Genomic DNA, 14,259 nt, shown 5'->3' with positions numbered 1-14,259 from the left:
CACACTTACGACCATTGCAGCAATCCCCACGGTCACATGATCAAAATTTAAATGCTTGACAACTAACTCATATTTATGATGGCTGTAGTGTCCCAGGGTCATGTGACTTTCTGACAAGCAAAGTCAATGGGGAAGATGGATTCACTTAATGACTATGTTAGTAGCTTAACCACTACAGTGATTCACATAACAGCCATGGCAAGGGAAGTCATAAAATGGGACAAAACTCCCTTAATGACTGTCTCACTTGGCAACAGAAATGTTGGGCTCAATTATGGCCATAAATCGAGGACTACCTTATAGTAACGGTTAGGGCCAAAGAGTTTCCAATGAGGAAGACGAAGCTTTTAGTTCTAATCATTCTACCGCTTTGCTGTGAGGCAAAGAATTCCGAAAATAGCTTATTACAGAGAATCCTCGACCTATGACCACAATTGAACCCAACATTTCTGTTGTTAAATGAGACATTTGTTAAGGAAATTTTGCCCCACTTTATGACCTACCACAGTTGTTCAGTGAACCACTGCAGTTGGCAAGTTAGTAACCTGGTCGTTAAGTGAATCTGGCTTCTCCCATTTGACTTTGCTTGTCAGAAGGTGACAAAAGGCAATCACATGACCCCCCGGGACACTGCAAACGTCATAAATATGAATTAGGTGCCAAGCGTCTGAATTTTGATCACATGATCACGGGGACACTGCAAAGGTCGTAAGCGTGGAAAACAATTCTAACTCTTCCCCCCCCCAGTGATGTTGTAACTTTGAACGGTGATTCACTTAACAGCCGTGTTAAATGAGCAGTTGTAAGTCGAGGACTGCCTGTAAAAGTAGAAGTTGGGAACGCTGTAAACATTTTTGGGAGGCCTCCAAAGTTGCAAAGATGCTTTCAAACCTACCCACCCTTCCCCAAGATTGGCAGGTGGTAAAATAAGAACCAGCCCGTTGCTTGTTCCCCTTTTCTCTAGTGGAACCGATCCCCCCGTTTAACTGGTTTCGCTGGGTTTCGGAATGCTCCCGGTCAAGGGCGGCAGAATTCAGACTCAAAGGATTGACTAGTTTGTGGCTAAAAACCAGAGGCTAAAAACCCAAGGTCAACAAGAGTAAGCACCAGTTATGCTCTAAGATGGGCAGGTTGACAATGGAAATTAAAGATGGACAGGTTGACAATGGAAATTAAAGGAGAAACAGAATACTACTTAATTTGGGATGCATGGTATAATTGGTTAGATAGCAGATGCAAAGATTAGAAAATTAACAATGAAAGAGGATTAACGAATTAGAAATTAGAAATAAGTATAACAATAGACAGAAGAATATTTATTGTAAATAATATTATGGTAAGATGTTATAAAAATGTAAACTAAAATATCTAGAATGGTGATTATACAGAGATTTATGTTAGAAATATGGAAATAACAGTTACGAACATGGAGACATAATAGTATGGATAATGTAAAAAAAAACTGTGGATATAACCAGTATATCACTGTTGCAAAGCGGAAACTGTGATGTAACCAGATGAAAAGGAAGGAGCGGAGCCCCTCTGACCAGCTGCTCAGCCAAGGGATGTAAACAACAGCACAACCAGACCCAAAAGTTTCAAAAACTCTTCCTCCCTTCAGATTCCCCCAAAGTCTCTTGTTTATCACTAGAACGTCCCAGAAGAAAGCCTTGTTTTATTACCAGCCAATTAGAAGTAACGCACTCTCGCTAACCGCTTTGAATAAAGCAGACCTCCCTCAACCTTGTACCTTCTAGGTCCGTGATAGTGACAGGTGGTATGCAGAGCTCCACTGCGCATGTGCGCACGCGCCTCCGGACGGCTAGCTGATTTTTAGGTCTCTGGGGGTCGGGGCTCATGTGGGAGACGTGCGCGCATACACAAGGTGGGGCAGGGGGGGTCGCGAAGCACGCGAGAAGCGAACCCGTGCAGGTGCCGGTAGGAACCACACCCCTGGTTTAGGTGGGCCTGAGGAGAAATGTTTTCAACATGCGTTAAAAAAAAACAAAAAACTGCTGGCGGATTGAAAAGTCATTTTCAGGGTTTTAGCCGGCTATGCATTCCTAAATTACTTTCTCTTCTGCAAGCCTGCAAGAATTATTCACGGCACACTATTTCCTGCAAGTCCCCCTACTACACAGTCATACATTCCAGATGACATTTGTCAAATGCAGCCAAGCAATTCATAAGACCGTTTTTATTCAAGGAAGTTTTGCTAACTTTCCAAAGTAGATTGCACTGCAGCTCCAATAGTTTGCTCAAAGTCAGCCGAGGGACTTGCGAGAAGTGGAAGTAACTATCGTGGGATGACTTTTAATATTGTATCCTACCATAAGCCACGATGTTGTTGTGTCCCCAGGACTGTGGAATGAGGAAGTCAGAGGTTGTGTAATAGGGCAAGTGAAGGCTTGCTGATTAAATAACCAATTGACGAAGACAGATAATAGGATTGTTCCTTTCCCTATAACCAGACCATTGTAACCTCCCCATCGCCATGCGGTCCAAATTCAGACACTAGGCAAGTGACTCATATTTAGGACGGTCCGCAGCGTCCCGGAGTCACGTGATCCCTTTTTCACGACCGCTTCTGGCAAGCAAAGCCAATGTGCAAGCCGGATTTCATTTAACAACCGTGTTACTAACTTAACCATTGCAGTGATTCACTGAACAACTGGTAGCAAGAAAGGTCGTAAAATGGCCCAAAACCCACTTAGCCAACGTCTCGCTTAGCAACAGAAATGCTGGGCTCAATTGTGGTCGTAAGTCAAGGACTACTGGTAATTCTGAATGCGCCTAACAAGCCGGCCCTTGGCACGTTTGCAGATCACACACACTTTCATTTTCAACCCCCCATCTCCCACAGACACACACAAACAGCTTTGTGTTTTGAACAACTGCAGTCTAAAAACTTTCTCACTGGAGTCGATTTTTTCCCCCTCACCTTTCCCCAACCTTGCATAAGCAGGCAAGCCTCCTTCCATACCTTCAGAAGTAACCTCTTCTCACTTACCGTAAGTGTGCAGGTCCGAGAACCTGGCCTGCAAACAGACCCTCCACTAATGAGTCCCTGGAACTGGATTGGCACCTCGCACTAAGCCACAACGTAGCCTGTTGCTTCAGCAAAAGTTTTGCAATGTAGATTTGTAAAGCCACCATCGCTTCTGAGCCTGGTGTGTGGGTGAGCCCCAGCTTGTGGGTGATTCATTTCACAGACTGTAGCTTTTTGCCTGTGGTATATAAATGTAATCCAAGCCTAATGAAGAGAGGCAGGATTTCAAGAGCGGTCAGCTCTGAAACACAGCAGAAACACAACAGCCACAGCGGTTCGGTGCAGAAGGACATTAGCGGTCGATCTGGCCTGAAAACTAAAGGGATTGTGTCAGCTGTCCCTTGGATTGAAGAAGGAATGAAGAGAGACAAAAGTGTAGACAGACGCAGGATTATGCTTGTCTTCAAACCCTTGAGAAGAGGCCCACAAGTAATTGGAAGCGTTTTTTCACCCTCTGGAATTTTTTTCCTTGCAAGTCACAAGTCCCCAGCCAAACTGCTGATCTCTTGTTACTCCATTTTGTCCAATCTGATTGGCAGGGATTCTAATGGAAGGGACTCTTTCACTTTCACCGAGAATATTTTCCTTTTTCTTGGGTATCCTCAGAATAAGAGAGTTGGAAGGGATCTTAGAGGTCTTATAGTCCAACCCCCTGCTGAGGCAGGAAACCCTACCATTTCAGACAAATGGTTGTCCATTCTATTCTTAAAAACTTCCAGTGTTGGAGCATTCATAACTTCTGGAGGCAAGTTGTCCCATTGATTAATTGTTCTAACTGTCAGGAAATTTATCTTTAGTTCTAGGTTGCTTCTCTCCTTGATTAGTTTCCACCCATTGCTTCTTGTTCTACTCTCATATGCCTTGGAGAATAGATTGACACCCTCTTCTTTGTGGCAACCCCTGAGATATTGGAAGACTGCTATCATGTCACCCTCTAGTCCTTCTTTTCATCAAACTAGACATACCTAATTCCAACAACCTTTCTTTATATGTTTTAGCCAGTGGTGGGATTCAATTTTTTTTACTACCGGTTCTGTGGGCGTGGCTTGGTGGGCGTGGTGTGGCTTGGTGGGGCGTGGCAGGGGAAGAATACTGTAAAATCCCCACTCCAGGGGAAGGATACTGCAAAATCTCCATTCCCTCCTGATCAGCTGGGACTCAGGAGACAGAGAATAGATGGGGGAGCGGCCAGTCTTACCGGTTCTCCAAACTATTCAATATTTCCACTACCGGTTCTCCAGAACTGGTCAGAACCATCTGAATACCTGCTCTGGTTTTAGCTTTCAGTGCCCTAATCATCTTTCTTGCTCTTCTCTGCACTCTCTCTAGACATTGTGGCGACCAAAGTTGGAATACAGGTTATCCTCGACTTGTGACCACAATGGAGTCCAAAATTTCTCTTACTAAGTGAGACAAATGTTAAGGGAGCTTTGCCCCATTTAACTATCTTTCTTGCCACAGTTGTTAAGTGAATCACTAAGTTAGTAAGACGGTTATGAAGTGGATCTGGCTTTTCTTGTCAGAAAAGGGGGAATCACATGACCCCGGGGACACTGCATTGCAGCCTTCATAAATATGAGACAGACACCAAGCATCTGAATTTTGATCACATGACCATGGGGATGCTGCAATAACCCAGTCTACACAATGCTAGGAAGAAACAAGCAAAATCTGTGGGGAATCCAGATTCACTTAACAAGCCTGTTACTAACTTATCAATTGCAGTGATTCCCTTAAACAACTGTGGCAAGAAAACTAGTAAAATGGGGCAAAACGCATTTAACCAACGTCTCCCTTAGGAACAGAAATTTGGGGGCTCAATTGCGGTTGTAAGTCGAGGACCACCTACAGTCTGTGCAAATGAGTGCATTGCTCCCAGATCGGCCTATGATTTCCTGTGGATTTAGATCCTCAAGGAGTCTGATTTTTTTTCCCCCAGTCTTCACGTATTCCAACGCATTTTAAACCAAATGCTCTGTAGAAGCCCAACCTCTATGGTTCGTTTACAAAAGGGATGTCAAACACCCCCCGCACTTAAAGAGGCAGTGGTGAGACCCCTCCTGAAGAAACCATCCTTGGATCCAGCCGTTCTTAACAATTACCATCCAGTCTCCAACCTCCCCTTTGTGGGGAAGGTTGTTGAGAAGGTGGTGGCCTTTCAGCTCCAGCGGTCCTTGGAGGAAGCTAGCTATCTGACCCATTCCAGTCCGGCTTCAGGCCTGGCTACAGCACAGAAACCGCTTTGGTCGCATTGACTGATGACCTGTGGAGAGCCAGGGACGGAGGCTTTGCCTCCATCTTGGTTCTCCTTGACCTCTCAGCAGCTTTCGATACCATCAACCATGGTATCCTTCTGCGACGACTGCGGGAGGTGGGGGTGGGAGGCACTGTTTTGCAGTGGTTCTCCTCTTACCTCTCGGACAGGTCGCAGTTGGTGTTAGTTGGAGGGCAGAGATCGACCCCTAGGCCCCTAACATATGGGGTGCCGCAGGGTTCGGTCTTGTCCCCCCTACTTTTCAACATCTACATGAAACCGCTGGGCGAGATCATTCGGCGGCGTGGGATAAAATACCACCAGTACGCGGACGATACGCAGCTGTATCTGTCCGCCCCGTGCCAACTCAATGAAGCGGTGGATGTGATGAACCAGGGACTTGAAGCTGTTAGGGACTGGATGAGGGCTAACAAACTCGTGCTCAACCCAGATAAGACCGAGTGGCTGTTGTGTTTCCCTCCCACCAATTCGGCACGTATTCCACCTCTCAGGCTGGGGGGTCAAACACTATACCCCTCAGACAGGGTCCGCAACTTGGGAGTCCTCCTGGATCACAGCTGACTTTCGAACACCATTGTCAGCTGTGACCAGGGGGGCATTTGCCCAGGTTCGCCTGGTGCACCAGTTGCGCCCCTACCTGAACCGGGAGGCTCTCACAACAGTCACTCGTGTCCTTGTGACCTCTAGGCTGGAGTACTGCAATGTGCTCTACATGGGGCTGCCCTTGAAGAGTATTTGGCGACTTCAGCTAGTCCAGAATGCGGCCGCGCGAGCGATTGTGGGTGCACCTCGCTTCACCCACATAACACCTATCCTCCGCGAGCTGCACTGGCTACCTGTCGATCTCCAGGTACGCTTCAAGGTGCTACTTGTCACCCATAAAGCCCTACATGGTAGTGGATCTGGGTACTTGAGAGACCGCCCTACTGCCCAATTACCTCCACGCGACCTATTAGATCTCATCGATTAGGCCTCCTCCGAGTTCCATCTGCCGGTCAATGCTGACTGGCAACTACACGGAGGGAGAGCCTTCTCGGTGGTAGCTCCGACCCTATGGAACGATCTCCCCGTGGAGATTCGTACCCTCACCACCCTCCAGACCTTCCGCACAGCCCTCAGAATCTGGCTATCCCGTCAGGCCTGGGGCTAAGACTGTAACCCGCCCGAATGGTATGAATGTTGTGTTTTTAATTATGTATTGTCTTATATGTTAAAAGTTTGTCTCCCCCCTCCCCTTTGGGTTGTGAGCCACCCTAAGTCCCCCCAGGGAAAAGGGCGGCATACAAATAAACTTCTACAATCTACAATCTACAATCAAGGCCCACGGGCCAAATCCAGCCTGCAATGTGGTTGGATCCGGCCCGTGGGCCGTCCTGAAAAATATAATGGGGCGGGCCAATGTCGCTTCGGCCTTCTACCCAATGCAAAGAGGAAACATGCCATCAGTTTGGGGAGTGGTGTCAAACTGGCCACGCCCACCCAGTTGGCCACACCCACCCAGTCATACCTGACTGTCCCCTCAAGGTCAACCACAGCCCTGATGCAGCCCTCAACAAAATTGAGTTTGACATAGGGGTGAAATTCAGCAGGTTCCTGAAAACCGTTAGTGGAAATTTTGAGTAGTTTGGAGAAACCGGCAAATACCACCTCTGGCTGGCCTCAGAATGGAGATTTTGCAGTATCCTTTCTCTGCCACGCCCACTAAGCCTCGCTCACAGACCCGGTAGTTTAAAACATGAATTTCACCACTGGTTTGACACCCCTGGTTTATAGTGTCGCCTTTTGTGTGAGATTAAATTGCCTAATCTACCATTAACCTAACCTGGCTCGGCCTGTTAGATGAACCTAAGCCGGAAAAAAACCTGTCTCCCGTTTCAAGAGCTTGGTGGGGTTACTCAACCTTATTGTTTGATTTCCGGAGAGTCTGACCAACTCTTAAAAGCTTGAGATATGAGATGCAGCCGGGTCTTTTGCTGTCTGTACAGAGAGATTAATGAGAACTAGAAGCCACTTATCTGCTCTTTGCAAGACCATGAGGAGGCACGCCAGAGTGGCCTGCTGCTGAGCGAGGATGGGAGATGTTTTGCCTTTTGTCTTTGGCCTTCAAGGACAGCTTTTAATATTGATCGGAAAAAAGGAAGCTACACTTTGTCTCTTTGGAGGGTTGCTATTGGAAACACAGCTGAGATCCAAGCCTTTGTTCTAAAGCACTGACACTTTCCTGGACAGCCACAGATAAAGAAGTGGCAATTGAAGCAAGGGTGTTTTGGTTTTTTTTTTTGATAGCTTTATTATTATTATTATTATTACTGAAGAAATCTCTCTCTGGGCTTTTAACAAGGGATCAGTCTGCAAACATTATGTGGCTGATTTCTTTGTTTCCACTTTATGTCGGCTCCTAAGCCAAAAATTCAGAGAATGCTTACACCGGATTGAAAATGAAAATCAAACTATATATATACTGGATAGATAGGTAGGTAGTTAGATAGTTAGGCAGGCAGGCAGGCAGACAGACAGACAGACAGACAGACAGACAGATATATAGATATTCAGATAAATAGAATAATGGATGTATTGATGTAGATATAGATAGATAGATAGATAGATAGATAGATGATAGATAGATAGATGATAGATAGATGGATGGATGGATGGATGGATGGATGGATGGATAGATGGATGGATGGATGGATAGATTGCAAGCATAGCATAACATAGCATAGCATAGATAGATACAGATAGATGATAGATAGATAATAGATAGATGATAGACAGACAGACAGACAGACAGATAGATAGATAGATAGATAGATAGATAGATAGATAGATAGATATTAATTTAAACGTGTAGAATAATATGGATCGAAGAACTTGAAAGAACATGAATAGAAGTATTCTAAATGTATAAATGGTTGTGATTGGTACTAAATTGTATACAGAGATATTGAATGGAAGAATGAAATAGGGATAAAATAGAGGGGGGAATATCAATTATATATCAATACGCTAAGATATACAAAAGATAGAAAGAAGGTTTAGTAATGGAGAGTGATAATAAAAGAATGTATAAATAATATGAATAATGGAAATGAAATGTAAGATTTAGGAGCAATAAGATTATGTTTATATGTACTAGAATGCATAATACCCAGATAGCACACCATTCACGCATTGATATGTATAAAGAATATACAAAATAAACATTTGATTGAAAAAAGAAAGAACGAAAATCAAACCATCCATCGAGATTACGCAGAGAAATGACACCAGGCTTAATATATAAAATTATATTAAAATACCTACAAAAAATAAACTTAAAAATAAAAACAGTTTGCTAGAAGCCAAAGAGCTTCCAGATCGTTTTTTTTCCAGCAGCTTCTTTTTCACCAGCCATGCTCATATTTTTGCCAAGCAAGGATGCAACTAGGTTTTGACTAAGTGTGTGATGTGAACCCAGATAATTGTGCTTTACTCCGTAAACTGTGTTTCAATGGAGCTCATGCCGTGGGTCATGCCGTGATCTACAAAAAGCTGGCGGGAGGCTGAGTGGGGAGGATTGGTTCATCATATGTACGTCATGGTAAATCTTCACTTTGAAGGAAAAACAGTTGCTTGCATTCACGCCCGTGAATAAGCCAAAACCAAAGCAAATCACAGTTTGGGAATGTGCATGAATCCAGTTTCCAGATAAATGTGTGCTTATTTGGGATTGTAATGTGTTGAATCACAACTCTTGCAGCTCTGGTCAGCAGGGCGGAAAAGGAAAGACAGACTGAATTCTGATTCCGTAGCTGCTCAAGATGTTACAACTACTCCTTGCTCCTACTCCGTAACATCCCTAATTGGAAACAGCAACTCTGTCACTAAGGCAAGCGGTCATTGCGAAGCATCACGATTGCACTGTCCAGCAATGGCAGTTCCAGCAGTCCCTGTTGAAGTTGTTAAGTGAATCACAGTCCTTAAGCGAGATACCACATGACCAAAGCTAGTTGTTTTTTAGTCACTAAGTTATGTCCAACGATTGTCTCTCTTACAGATATAAGCAGGTTCTCCTGCTTGAGCAGCGGGCTGGACTAAAAGACCTCCAAGGTCCCTTCCAGCTCCGTTCCATTCCTATTCCTATTCCTGGAATGGAATGGGATGGAAAAGAATTCTTATTGGCCAAGTGTGATTGAATGCACAAGAAATTTGTCTTCGGTGCATAAGCTCTTGGTGTACTGTACATACAAGCAACAAGCAATGAATCATGATCATAATCATACAATACAACCATAATAAATCATAAGCCACAACATTCAGTCATAGCCATAGGATACAAAATGAGCAATCAACATAAATCATAATAGGACATAAATCGTGGGATACAAATAACAAAGTTGTAGTCATAAGAAGGAAATAGGCAATAGGAAAAAATGAGAAGGATAATAGTAATACAGTCCTACTAGGTAGTTTGACATCTCATGGGAATAGGACAGTGTTATGGGATGTCCTTGGGTCTAGTTTTTTTGGCAAGCAATGCCCTGAAGTGTTGTCTTGAGGGAAGAAGTTGAAAAATTTAATGTCTAGGATGTGTGGGGTCTGGTATTTTCACAGCCCTCTTTTTACCATACATAACATATAGATAGAAGCAAAAGCTTCTAGCCTGAATAACCTGCCTTTTTATCTTTTCCAAGCCAACTGAATGCTGGAAATAAGTTATCTATCTATCTATCTATCTATCTATCTATCTATCTATCTATCTATCTATCTATCATCTACCTACCTACCTACCTACCTACCTACCTACCTACCTACCTACCTACCTACCTACCTATATAAATGCTGTGGTTCTGTGCCTCTATTTGTCCATCAGCAAGAATCCTAGACTTAGAATAACTTTATTGTCACTTTAAATGTACATTGATTGGCATACATTAAATGAAATTTTGTTGCATACAATTCTCAAAGTGTCACCACCTCCAATATGCACTACATAAACATGACAAATAAATATAAATATAGAGATACCCACATATATTATATGGCACAGAGAAACAACACAATGTCGGGATAATACACCCTTAATGAGCAGAACTCCAAGGCAGTGTGGCAACACTAAAGCCTCAAAATGGCCCCGGTCAGGTCAGCTTCAGGGTTGATACACAGTCTAGTCCAGATGTATAATTGTACACATAAAAAGTGAATCTTGTGATACCAGGTGGATGGCGTAGGGAGCAAAGCCGTTACAGAATCATGCAGTCCTGCTAGAAATATTTTGAAACCTTCTCCCAGATGGGAGCAATAGAAACAGACCATAAAGTGGGTGTGTGGGGTTTCTAACCATGCTTCGAGCTCTAATCACACAGTATCCTGAATAACGGGAAGCGGGTTTTCTATAATCTTCTCGGCTGTCCTCACCACTCTGTGTATGGACTTTCTATCTGAGGCGCTGCTGCCACCAAATCAAACAGGAATGCAGTCTGTTTTTTTTTTATAGAAAATTTTATTTTTGTTACATAGACAACATAATCACATAACAATAGAAAAAGAAAGACAGAGAAAAAAGAGGGGGGGGGAGGAAAACAAAGCCCATCACCCCATGCAGTATGTCATTTGATTACAGGTGTTTTAACCTTTATCATTCTTATACATTCATTGTTTCATTTAATAAATTATAATTTAGTATCGTTTCTTATTCCCCTGCCTGTAGCAATCCATCCCTACTACGTTTCCCCCCATACACACACACCGTATCTCTCTGTTATATATTTGATAGACACCACAATAGCCTAGGATTAAAAAAAAAAAAAAAGGAAAAAACACACAAAAAGAAAAAGAAAAAAAAGCCATCATCACATGCAGCATGTCGTTTGGTTACAAGTGTTTTAACATCTACATCTTCAAATAATATTTACCATCTCAAATGTTTCATCTAGTATAACTAAAAGCCTCATTTTCATTCTACAATATATATTCAGTTAACATTAGCATTATTTTTCCCCAGAAAGTATACTTATATTCATTATTGTCCTTGCATTTCATACCTTCAAACAGAGATCTTATGCCTTCATTTTTCAACAAGACGTCGCTGCCTATATATACCAGTTTTCATTTGTTCCCTTATTAAAATTGCTTATCAGCAGCGAAATATCATTATAATAAGTTCTTAACATTATACATTATATCACCAGACCTTATATTAATTCTTCATTGTATCATTGTTAGATTATTTCACAGCATAATTATATCATCATTCATTTTCTTCAATTAAAGCATAAGTATATCAGCACATATACTAAAATTGGAACGATACAGAGAAGATTAGCATGGCCCCTGCGCAAGGATGACACGCAAATTCGTGAAGTGTTCCATATTTTTCAATTAAAATGAACATTCTACCTAGAATTCTATACCTGTTTCAGACAATCCCAATCTGATTGGGTAAGGACTTTTTTCAAGATCTAAATAAAATGGTTCTGAAATTTATTTGGCAAGGGAAAAAAGCTAGAATAAAACTTAAATTACTACAAGATGCTAGATCTAGAGGAGGATTTGGGCTACCTGATTGGGAGCTATACTATCAAGCAACAAACTTGATGTGGATTAAGGAGTGGATATCATTAAAAAACTCTAGACTATTGAATGTAGAAGGTCACGACTTATTGTTGGGGTGGCATGCTTTCTTATGGTATAAGGGAACTAAATCACATGGTACTTTAGAAGACATTACATAAGGGAGGCATTGCTATTAAACTGGGAAAAGGTAAAAAGATTACACTATTTGAAATTCCAGTCTGGATATCAACAATTGAAGCTTTTTCATATCCAATAATATATAAAAAGGAACAAACAGTTAGATATATAGAATTACTGAATGCAGAGGGTGAGCTCAAATCTATTCAAGAGTTGAAACAAGAAGGGATGGAAATGAACTGGTACTCATATGTACAGATACAATCTAGATATAATGAAGATAGAAAAACTAAAGGTCTTTATAATAAAATGACTGAGTTAGATAAAATTTTAATAGGCACTGATGAAAAAGTAATAAAAAAACCATATGGCTATTTATTGGAGTTTAAATTGCAAGAAGAACAAGTTAAAGAAATTATGATAGCTTGGGGGAAAAACTTTAGGTATGGGATTGACTTAGAGAATTGGCAGAAATTGTGGTCTCAAAACTATAAAATGACAATGTCTACTGCATATAGAGAAAACTTGTATAAGATGTTTTACAGGTGGCACCTACCCCCAACCAGAATCGCAAGAATGTTCAAGAATAAATCAGAAAAGTGTTGGAAATGTCACCAGATACCTGGTTCATACTACCACATGTGGTGGACTTGCACTGAAGCTAAAAGATACTGGACTAAAATCCACATGTGGTTGGAGAAAATGACACACCAACAAATAGACTTTAAACCAGAGGTCTTTTTATTGGGGATCATACCAGAAATCTACAACAAAGACTTAAAACATTTGATTGTAAATGTGTTAACAGCTGCCAGAATTGTATTTGCAAAAAACTGGAAAAACGAAACAATACCAAAACAGGAATAAGTTATCCGAAAAATAATGGACTGTGCTGAAATGAGTAAATTGACATTTTATAAGATATGGGATTTGTTTTATCGGTGGCTAGGGGAAAAAAAAAACCTTGAAAAGGAATGCAGTCTGTTAAAACACTCTCAATTGTTCCTCTTTAAAAAGTGGCCAGGACAGAAGGAGAAAGAATGGGAATGAATGTGATATGGTGGGAGAATGTTATAAAAGAAAGGTAATGTTCAAGAATGGGGTGGATCCTGCTTGGAGTTGTTGGGGAAAAAAATAAGAGAAAATTCTCCCCTGCCTACAAACCCCAGATCCTACAGGGGGAAACAGCTCAGCAGAGGCTTGGAATTTTGCTGACTGATCATTCTAAGCCCACCTCCTTCCTGGTTATGTGACTCAGAATAGACCATGCAACTCACCAAATGTTTCTCAACGTATACATACAAACAATTGCATACAAACACAACGCAAAGGGAGGCAGAAACACAGTTACACAGCTGGCATACATTACTTCATCACAGGTCGTCCTCGACTTACAGCCATTCATTTAGTGACGCTTCAAAGTTACAACAGCACTGAAAAAAGTGATTCGCGACCATTTTTCACACTTACGACTGTTGTAACTTCCCCATGGTCATGTGATCAAAATTGAGACGCTTGGCGTGTATTTATGACAGGTGCGCTCTCCCGGGGGTCACATGATTCCTCATTTGATCATTCTGACTTCTGACAAGCAAGGTCAATGGGAGAAAACCAGATTTGCTTAACAACCGCATGATTCACTTAACAACGGTGCCAAAAAAGGCTGTGAAATGGGGCACAACTCACTTAACAATTGTTTTGTTTAGCCATGGAAATGTTGGGCTCAATGACATCATATGTTGAGGACTAGCTGTATACAGAAGAAAATACACTTTGTAAAAAATTCCAGAAACTATACTATGTGTGCTTACTTTGTTAGCTACTAAGATCTACGAGTTTTCTTTATTTCAGCAGCATATTTTGGTGGAAGAAGACTGCATTGTTGTTGCTGAGCTTAATGGAAGTCAAATTCCTTCCAAATTAACCAAAAATGACTACAGACAATTGTGCAGCTTCGGGAAACATTAGCTGCTTCCCCCAATTTCTTCATAATTGCTATAATCAACTTAACTGCTGATTATTCAGTTCATGCAACGTCTTTAAGGGCCAACTAACTCTTTCGAGTAGTGCGTATAATGACATTGTGTAAAATTTGTTCCATCTCCTCTCCTCCATCAGTATAAAATCTTTACAAGAAATAACCTGAAAAAGCAGGAACCTCTAATCCTTATATAAAGCGTGTGAGGATCTTGCTTCCATCCTGAGTCCATTCTGCAGTTTAAGGGGCTTGAGGTTGTCTATCTCAGCCCTTGTGAGCCTAGCC

At 41.9% G+C, this 14,259-nt stretch overlaps 1 pseudogene; it reads left to right on the top strand.

Annotated features, from left to right (window-relative positions):
* Positions 1 to 11,581: 11,581 nt before the first annotated feature.
* LOC116505109 lies at positions 11,582 to 11,681 on the top strand (annotated as a pseudogene).
* Positions 11,682 to 14,259: the final 2,578 nt, after the last annotated feature.

Source organism: Thamnophis elegans, chromosome 2 (assembly GCF_009769535.1).
Source record: "Thamnophis elegans isolate rThaEle1 chromosome 2, rThaEle1.pri, whole genome shotgun sequence".
Lineage (NCBI taxonomy): Eukaryota > Metazoa > Chordata > Lepidosauria > Squamata > Colubridae > Thamnophis > Thamnophis elegans.
Note: the sequence above shows the minus strand (reverse complement) of the source record. Positions and strands in the feature narration are given on the sequence as shown.